The following is an 8,505-nucleotide window of genomic DNA, read 5'->3' on the forward strand; positions in this document are numbered from 1 at the left end:
GTACACACAGGACGTCCGTGGGTGTCCGCCAGCACACACAAGACATCTGTGGCTTTCCGTTTGTGTTCGTGTGTGTCCGTGTGTGCCCGTCAGCACACTCAGGACGTCTGTGGCTGTCCATCAGTACACAAATCAGCACGTTGGTCCTTGGACTCAGCACGCTGACCCTTCCCGGGGACAGTTCGGTGGATTTTGGCCCACGTGGGCTGTTTGTTCAGTACACACAGGACATCCGTGGGTGTCCGCCAGCACACACAGAACGTCCGTGGCTGTCCGTGTGTGTCCGTATATGTACGTGTGTGTCCGTGTGTGTCCGTCAGCACACACAGAACGTCTGTGGCTGTCCATCAGTACACATATCAGCACTCTGGTCCTTGGACTCAGCACGCTGGTCCTTGGACTCAGCACGCTGACCCTTCCCGTGGACTGTTCGGGTGATTTTGGCCGACGTTGGCTGTCTATTCAGTACATACAGGACATCCGTGAGTGTCCGCCAGCACACACAGGACGTCCGTGGCTATACGTGTGTGTCCGTCAGCACACACAGGACGTCTGTGGCTGTCCATCAGTACGTTGGTCCTTGGACTCAGAATGCTGACCCTTCCCGTGGACTGTTCGGGTGATTTTGGCCCACGTGGGCTGTATGTTCAGTACACACATGACGTCCGTGGGTGTCCGCCACCACACAAATGACATCTGTGGCTGCCTGTGTGTGTCCGTGTGTGTCCGTCAGCACACACAGGACGTCTGTGGCTGTCCATCAGTACACATATTAGCACGCTGGTCCTTGGACTCAGCACGCAGGCCCTTCCCGTGGACTGTTCGGGTGATTTTGGCCCACGTGGGCTGTTTGTTCAGTACACACAGGACGTCCGTGGGTGTCCGTCAGCATACACAGGACGTCCGTTGGTGTCCCTCAGCACACACAGGACGTCCATGGTTGTCCATTAGTACACATATCAGCACGTTGGTCCTTGGACTCAGCACGCTGACCCTTCCCGTGGACTGTTCGGGTGATTTTGGCCCACGTGGGCTGTCTGTTCAGTACACACAGGACGTCCGTGGGTGTCCGCCAGCACCTGAGCTCAGGACACACATGCACCACCTGTCCCTGACTTCCCGAACATACCGTACATTCCTATGCACGACCAAGGAGACTTTCAGAGGTTCGTGGTGGACGCTCTTCAGGCCATCTGGGCTAAAGTGTCTTGTTGGAGCAGGAGAGCCACATGAGCGCAGGCCCCAGCACCAGCAGCAGCACGCAGGGACCCTTCCTCAGAGGACGATGAGGCGACTGATGAGGACACCAACCACATCTCTATCTCTTATCCTCTTATTATGAACTTGTTTATTTATTTTCTCAACTTGTAGGATTTATGTTTTTAAACTTATATTTTATGTCTGAGGATGCTTATTATTTTTTCTTATGCTTGGTTGTCTAACAGAGCTAACATTAGGCAAGGAACTTCAAGTTTGACACCAAGCACATGCAAAATTTATGTGCTTCGCCATCGATTGATATGGAGAGGATTACATCGACCGATTCTCGGCGAGTAACATTGATCGATATTGAGAGGATTACATCGATCGATGTGTAGTATGGATAGGTACTTCATTTTCACTCTAACATTCTCAAACATCTAACTTGCTTTTAACCTACCCTTGGGCACTTTGCACCGAGTCGGTGCAATTTAAGTCTGGGGGAGGTAGTTACTAACACCACTTTCTTGAATTTTTGTCAAAAATCTTTTCAATACTAATTTTATTGAGTCAAGAAGGGGATTATGAACTAATGATTTCTACTTGAATGTTTAACCACTTTCTAGCACCATTCTAGATTTACTGACTGCAGATAATACTATCGATGCTAAAGTGGATCAACCAGTCAACTATACACACTTGCTAGCTTGTTAGAAAGAACCAAAGCTAACCTCCAACACTAACCTGACTTCACTGCTTGTCTTGGGGCTTGGTATACATGGGATCGGATTCTTCAGACAAGTCTGGAAGGTAAAGCCTTATGTAGAATTATATATCACATTCCTCTCTCTAATTTCGACCCTAGATTAGTTAGTAAATATATATATATATATATATATATATATATATATACAATATATATAAAATATATACACATAAGATCTATTGTTTAATTAGGATGAGTCGGAACAGGACTTGGTGGCTAAAACCATTAAGGCTTGATTCATAAAAGACTCCAATAAAAGAATTCGAAACGGGACTTGGAGGCGGCAATCTTCAAGGCTCGCTTTCGCAAAGAACTCTTGGATATAGGTCAAAAAGAAGTGAACAGAGCTTGGTGGCAACCACCATTAAGTTTTGATTCATGGAAGCCTGTCCAATCTTGGTCACTGATCCTGCAATGGAAGCAGACTTTGACTCAAGAGAGAAATGGTTGCTAAGCTAGGATATTGCATAGTGTGCTTTTGTGATTAGGACCTTTTAAATGTTGTTGCAAAATTGTTGAGGAAAAGATTTCTTGCTTTAAGATCTTAAGTCCCTAATATTTTCAAACCTCTTTCAGAGTGACTGCCTGTATGTTTTGCTTGAAGAGCAACATCGGTCGATCATAATCACTTACCAAACATACATGTGCATCGATCGATGCCCAGTCGCACGAATGAAATCACAAATTAAAAAGATTTCATTTCCCAGAAGATCTATTATTTGCAACTTAAGTCGCTAGCCGCCTGTTAGGCTATATGTACTAGGGTTTTGTATCATTTTTAGGCAGACACTTGCAAAAAGACCTAGTTGGAAAAAGGAGCATTTTGGCTACCATTAGAAGAGCTTAGGATTGGAGAGATATATCTGAGACTGTAAAACAGAGAAGATCTTGAACTCCATTATTTCTATTACTCTATCTATTTGTGTTATATGTTTCATTTGAGTTTATTTCACACCATCTTGACTTTGTCTCTCATGAATATGTTTGAGTAAACCAATTGTTAGATTTAGGTTTCTCACCATGGTTGAAATTATGTACTACTAATATGACTATTAAAAAGGTGTTTTGATTGTTCTTTCATTGCTTGTGAACTTAATGTTAAAATTGAGATTGATCACCTTCATTTTACATCTTAGGATTAATTGAGTCCAACTAACCGTTTCCCCTCAATTCTTGAACCCACTTGCGTGATCTAACTAACTCAGGCGCAACGACAGTTGGTCTGAGAAGGTTAGAGAACAAGTTAAACCCGTTCGCAAAGCTCGCTAGAATAACTATCGATCGACGCAACTATCATTCTGTCGGTCAATCGTTACAAAGGTGTATCGGTCGATGTACATCAAGACACGTCGATCGTCACTCTCTCTAGATCGAAATACGACAGTTGAGATCCGAGATCTAGCGAAGATAACCTATCCGGTTAAATCATTGTTTAGTTCAAAAACCATCAAACCCTTTAGTCTAAACTAAGTGCATGCATTTCATACCTGAGAATTACCTTAGCTGCTTTCCCATTCTTGAAACCACTTCAATTCAATATATTGAATCACTATTGTTTTTGATTTATCATTTAATGCTTTTTAAAACTATTAAAAGCTTTTAGTTTATCTTCATTTCTAATTATTTAAGTCTGTCGAGTAATCCTAGAGTCTCTGTGGATTCGATCCCTAAATACTACATCTGAACCTCTTTTGATGAGAGTAACACTCTTAAGGGTATTTTAAGTGATATCAGTGTCCGTCAGCATGCACAGGATGACCGTTGGTATCTGTCCGCACACACAAGACGTCCGTGGCTGTCCATGTGTGTCCGTCAGCACACACAAGACGTCTGTGGCTGTCCATCAGTACGCATATCAGCACGTTGGTCATTTGACTCAGCACGCTGACCCTTCCCGTGGACTGTTCGGGTGATTTTGGCCCACGTGGGCTGTCTGTTCAGTACACAAAGGACGTCTGTGGCTGTTCGTGTGTGTCTGTGTGTGTCCGTGTGTGCCCGTCAGCACACACATGACGTCCGTGGTTGTCAATCAGTACACATATCAGCACGTTGGTCCTGGGACTCAGCACGCTGACCATTCCCGTGGACTGTTCGGGTGATTTTGGCCCACGTGGGCTGTCTGTTCAGTACACACGACATCCGTGGGTGTCCGCCAGCACACAGGACGTCCGTGGCTGTCCGTGTGTGTCTGTGAGTGTCCGTGTGTGTGCATCAGCACACACAGGACGTCTGTGGCTGTCCATAAGTACACATATCAGCATGCTGGTCCTTGGACTCAGCACGTTGGCCTTCCCGTGGACTGTTCGGGTGATTTTGGCCCACGTGGGCTGTCTGTTCAGTACACACAGGACGTCTGTGGGTGTTCGTCAGCACACACAGGACGTCCGTGGGTGTTCATCAGCACACACAGGACGTCCGTGGGTGTTCGTCAGCACACACAGGACGTGTGTGGCTGTCCGTGTGTGTTCGTGTGTGTCCGTCAGCACACACAGGACGTCCATGGCTGTCCATCAGTGCACATATCAGCACGCTGACCCTTCCCGTGGACTGTTCGGGTGATTTTGCCCCCCCCCCCCCGTGGGCTGTATATTCAGTACAAACAGGATGTCCGTGGGTGTCCGCCAGCACACACAGGACGTCCGTGGCTGTCCGCCAGCACACACAGGACGTCCGTGGCTGTCTGTGTGTGTCCGTCAGCACACACAGGACGTCTGTGGCTGTCCATCAGTACACATATCAGCACACTGGTCATTGGACTCAGCACGCTGGCCCTTCCAGTGGACTGTTCGAGTGATTTTGGCCCACGTGGGCTGTCTGTTCAGTACACACAGGACGTCTGTGGGTGTCCATCAGCATACACAGGACGTCCGTTGGTCTCCGTCAGCACACACAGGACGTCCGTGGCTGTCCGTGTGTGTCCGTGTATGTCCGTCAGCACACGCAGGACGTCCGTGGCTGTCCATCAGTACACATATCAGCACGTTGGTCCTTGGACTCAGCACGCTGACCCTTCCCGTGGACTGTTCGGGTGATTTTGGCCCACGTGGGCTGTCTGTTTAGTACCCACACGACATATGTGGGTGTCCGCCAGCACACACAGGACATCCGTGGCTGTATGTGTGTGTCCGTCTGTGTCCGTGTCTGTCCGTCAGCACACACAGGATGTCCGTGGCTGTCCATCAGTACACATATCAACATGCTGGTCCTTGGACTCAGCACGCTGGCTGATATACCTTGGATTTGACCGTTTTCATCCATGGTATATAGGTATTTTACTATATATATATTTATGTTTTCTACTCTTCTAGGTATGTTTTCAGGTTTAGGTGCATTTCGGAGTAAAGCTATGACTTTGGAGCATTTTGGAGCTTAAAGGACATTTCACCCGAGCTGACCACGTAGAGGTCGACAAGAGGAAGAACAATCGATCGATGCGCATCAGTGTTGACGATCGATACAAGGAGATGCCTCGACAAATGAAGATTAATATCAATCAATGTACAAAAGTACCATCGATCGATGTCTAGACATCAGACACGCGACATTTTGGATTCAGCAGACTTAAAACCCAAGGCCAAAGTGTTTTGACGGCAGAGAGACCTTTTTTTGTTACAAGTTTCACTTTGAGAGAAGAGAGAGTTTTGGAGAGAAGATCACTTGTGATTGGAACTCCTTGTTATCATTTCTTTTCATCTATACTATGAGTTTCTATTTCTTCATTGTTATGAATTGCTTTGCTTTGTCTGAGTAGTTCAATTATTAGATCCACGGTTCAGATAGGTTTGTGGGATTAGCCCCAAACTATAGATCTGCCTTGTTGTGATATTCATGATAGATTTGTATTCATTGCATGTTTTAGCCTTGCTAACTAGAACTTGATCATAGGATTGCATATTCAAGCACCCTTGTTATCCCATCCTGACATCTATCTATCATATTAGGACTGCTAGAGAGGGCTAACCACCAATTTAGTATCTTAGTAGGGCATTTCATACTCGTGCATAGGCCTGGCTAGAACCCGTCGATCGATGTCCTCAACTGACTATCGATCGACGTTGGCAAAGGTGTATCGGTCGACGTCCCAATAGGACCATTGATCGACACTCTTTCGTTGTCGACATACTAACCATTGAGACACGAGATGTAGCCTTTTAACCAGTGAAACATGCGACAGCTGATCACTGAGTTAAGCGGTTGAGCTCTAATATATCATGCATGCAACAAATATGCATCTATAGGTATTATAATCTCCAACACCTGAATAGTGGCCCTGCATCTAATATCATTTCCAACCAAGTTACACTTACTAGTTATTTCATTTGTTACTATTGCCATTTCATTTTAACATTTACAACTCTTAGAATTAATAAACACTAGATTTAATTGTTACCTAGCTCCTTGTGGATTCGATCCCTAAGTACTACATCTGAACCTCTTTTGATGAGAGTAACACTCCTTAGGGTAATTTGAGTGATATCAAATTTGGCGCCGTTACCGGGGAGCTTTGATCGCTATTAGATTTAGTTTTATTGATTCTTATTCTTTTCTCTACCCCCTTTCTAATAATCTTTTTCTTGTCTTTTCAGGTGCATGCCCAGCGGTACCAGAAGCAACAAGGAGAAAGACTTGCTGTTCTCACACGATCCTGCTCATTTGGAACGCACCATTCGTAGAGGTCAACGTTCAACATCGCTCGACGCAACAACATCGTCGTCGATCGATAAGCAGAACCAACCGTCGACCGACACCAGACCTTCATCGTTGATCGATCCCAATCGTTCGACAACGATCGATACTACACCGCGTACGTCGATCGATACCTTGTCGTCAAAAATGGTAAACATTATTATTCTAACACAGGACGAGAATGGAAACCTGTATGACCAGGACGGTCATCGGCGTAATGCAACAGGTCAGAAAATAGACGCTCAGGGGACTGTAATCCCTGATGCTAATGCTACAGGAGCTGCTCAACCTGTAGATGAGGACGCTCGATCGAAACCACTGGCCGACTACAATCGCCCAAATGAGTACTATTCCAAAAGTTCAGCTATTCGACTTCCGGAGATCTAGAAGCAGAATTTCGAGCTGAAGCCTCAATACTACACTCTCGTGTCGTACCCTACTCTGGGTTACCGCACGAGCATCCTATGGACCATCTGGAACGGTTCGAGGATCTAATTGCTGCTATTCGGATGGAAGGAGTCCCCGAAGACTCCTGCTGTGCAAGCTCTTCAGATACACGCTGAATGGAGAAGCGATGCACTGGCTTAGGCAGCAACCCACAGGATCTTTAACATCCTAGGCCGACATCAAGAATGCTTTCTTACGAAACTTCTTTGATGAGGCGCGCGCTGAAGAACTTCGGAACAAAATTTCCACATTCTCGCAGGAGGCTGGAGAGTCCTTCAAAGATGCATGGAATAGATTTATGTTCTTCCAGCGAGACTGTCCACACCACGGATTTAACGCAGTGCAGTTGTTAAGCACTTTCTTCTGAGGTCTCACCTTACAGTATCAAATGGCTCTTGATACGGCGAGTGAAGGAAACTTCACTACTTGGAATCCGTTGGAAGCTGTGAGACTTATCGAAAACTTTGCTAACAGCAGCAGCACAAAAAACACTGACTCTGAACGGAAGAAGTCTATAGCCTCTATCGGGAAGGAACTGATGGACCAAGTAAGAGCTAAGTTAGATGTGGTGCACGAGCTTCTTAGGAAGCAAGTCTGTTCAGCTGAAGGAGAAGTTGCAGATACGAAAGGAGAAGAATATGTGAACTACATCGGAGGTACCGGATTCCAGAAATTTGGAAACCAGGGCGGAAACAGAAACTTCTTTGGAAATGGTCAAAGAAGTAACCAAAGTTCACAATTTCAAAAACCCCTTAACAACAGCAAAAGCTACTCGAACTCCTACTACCAGAATCCACCACCCCAGACTCAGGAAAGCAAGATCGAAGAGATGCTTGATCGAGTACTGTTCGGACAACAACAAATCAGTGTGGATTTTAATGGTAAAATAGACTCTGCCTACAACAATCTGAACACCAAAATCGAGACCTTAAGGACTCAGGTGAGAAAACTTGAAACACAAGTAATTCAGACGGGCGAGACTATAAAAAGGCAAGAAGCTTTCGCTAAAGAGGCAGGAGCCGACAAAGGGAAACACCACGTAAATGCCATCATAGATGATGATTTCTGGCAAGTGGTGAGAAATGAAAAGCTTGAGGAAGGAGACTTCGAAATCGAAAGCACCATTAGTCTCGGCAGATCCCAATGGTGTCGACCGATGTCGATGAACTTGCATCGATCGACAGACCATGACGAAGATCGATGAATGCATTACTCCAGTCATCGATCGACATCGTCCGCTAAATCGACTGAATGCAATGCATGTCCTAGACATCGAGCTTAACTGGAACTCTTCACTTCTGCTTGGAAGATCTTTCCTACCTACAGTAGGAGCCGTATGTGACATGAACAAAAACAAATTGTGTCTGACGCTGATAGACCCCAACATCCACTACGACCCCATCCGA

The 8,505-nt window shown here is 45.7% G+C and overlaps 1 non-coding gene across 1 annotated transcript; it reads right to left on the minus strand.

Annotated features, from left to right (window-relative positions):
- Positions 1-7,326: 7,326 nt before the first annotated feature.
- On the minus strand, positions 7,327-7,432 carry LOC125604325. Its single transcript, XR_007336126.1, has one exon. It is a non-coding gene; the product is annotated as a small nucleolar RNA R71 (small nucleolar RNA).
- Positions 7,433-8,505: the final 1,073 nt, after the last annotated feature.

This window comes from Brassica napus, unplaced genomic scaffold, assembly GCF_020379485.1.
Source record: "Brassica napus cultivar Da-Ae unplaced genomic scaffold, Da-Ae ScsIHWf_521;HRSCAF=783, whole genome shotgun sequence".
In the NCBI taxonomy this organism is placed as follows: domain Eukaryota; kingdom Viridiplantae; phylum Streptophyta; class Magnoliopsida; order Brassicales; family Brassicaceae; genus Brassica; species Brassica napus.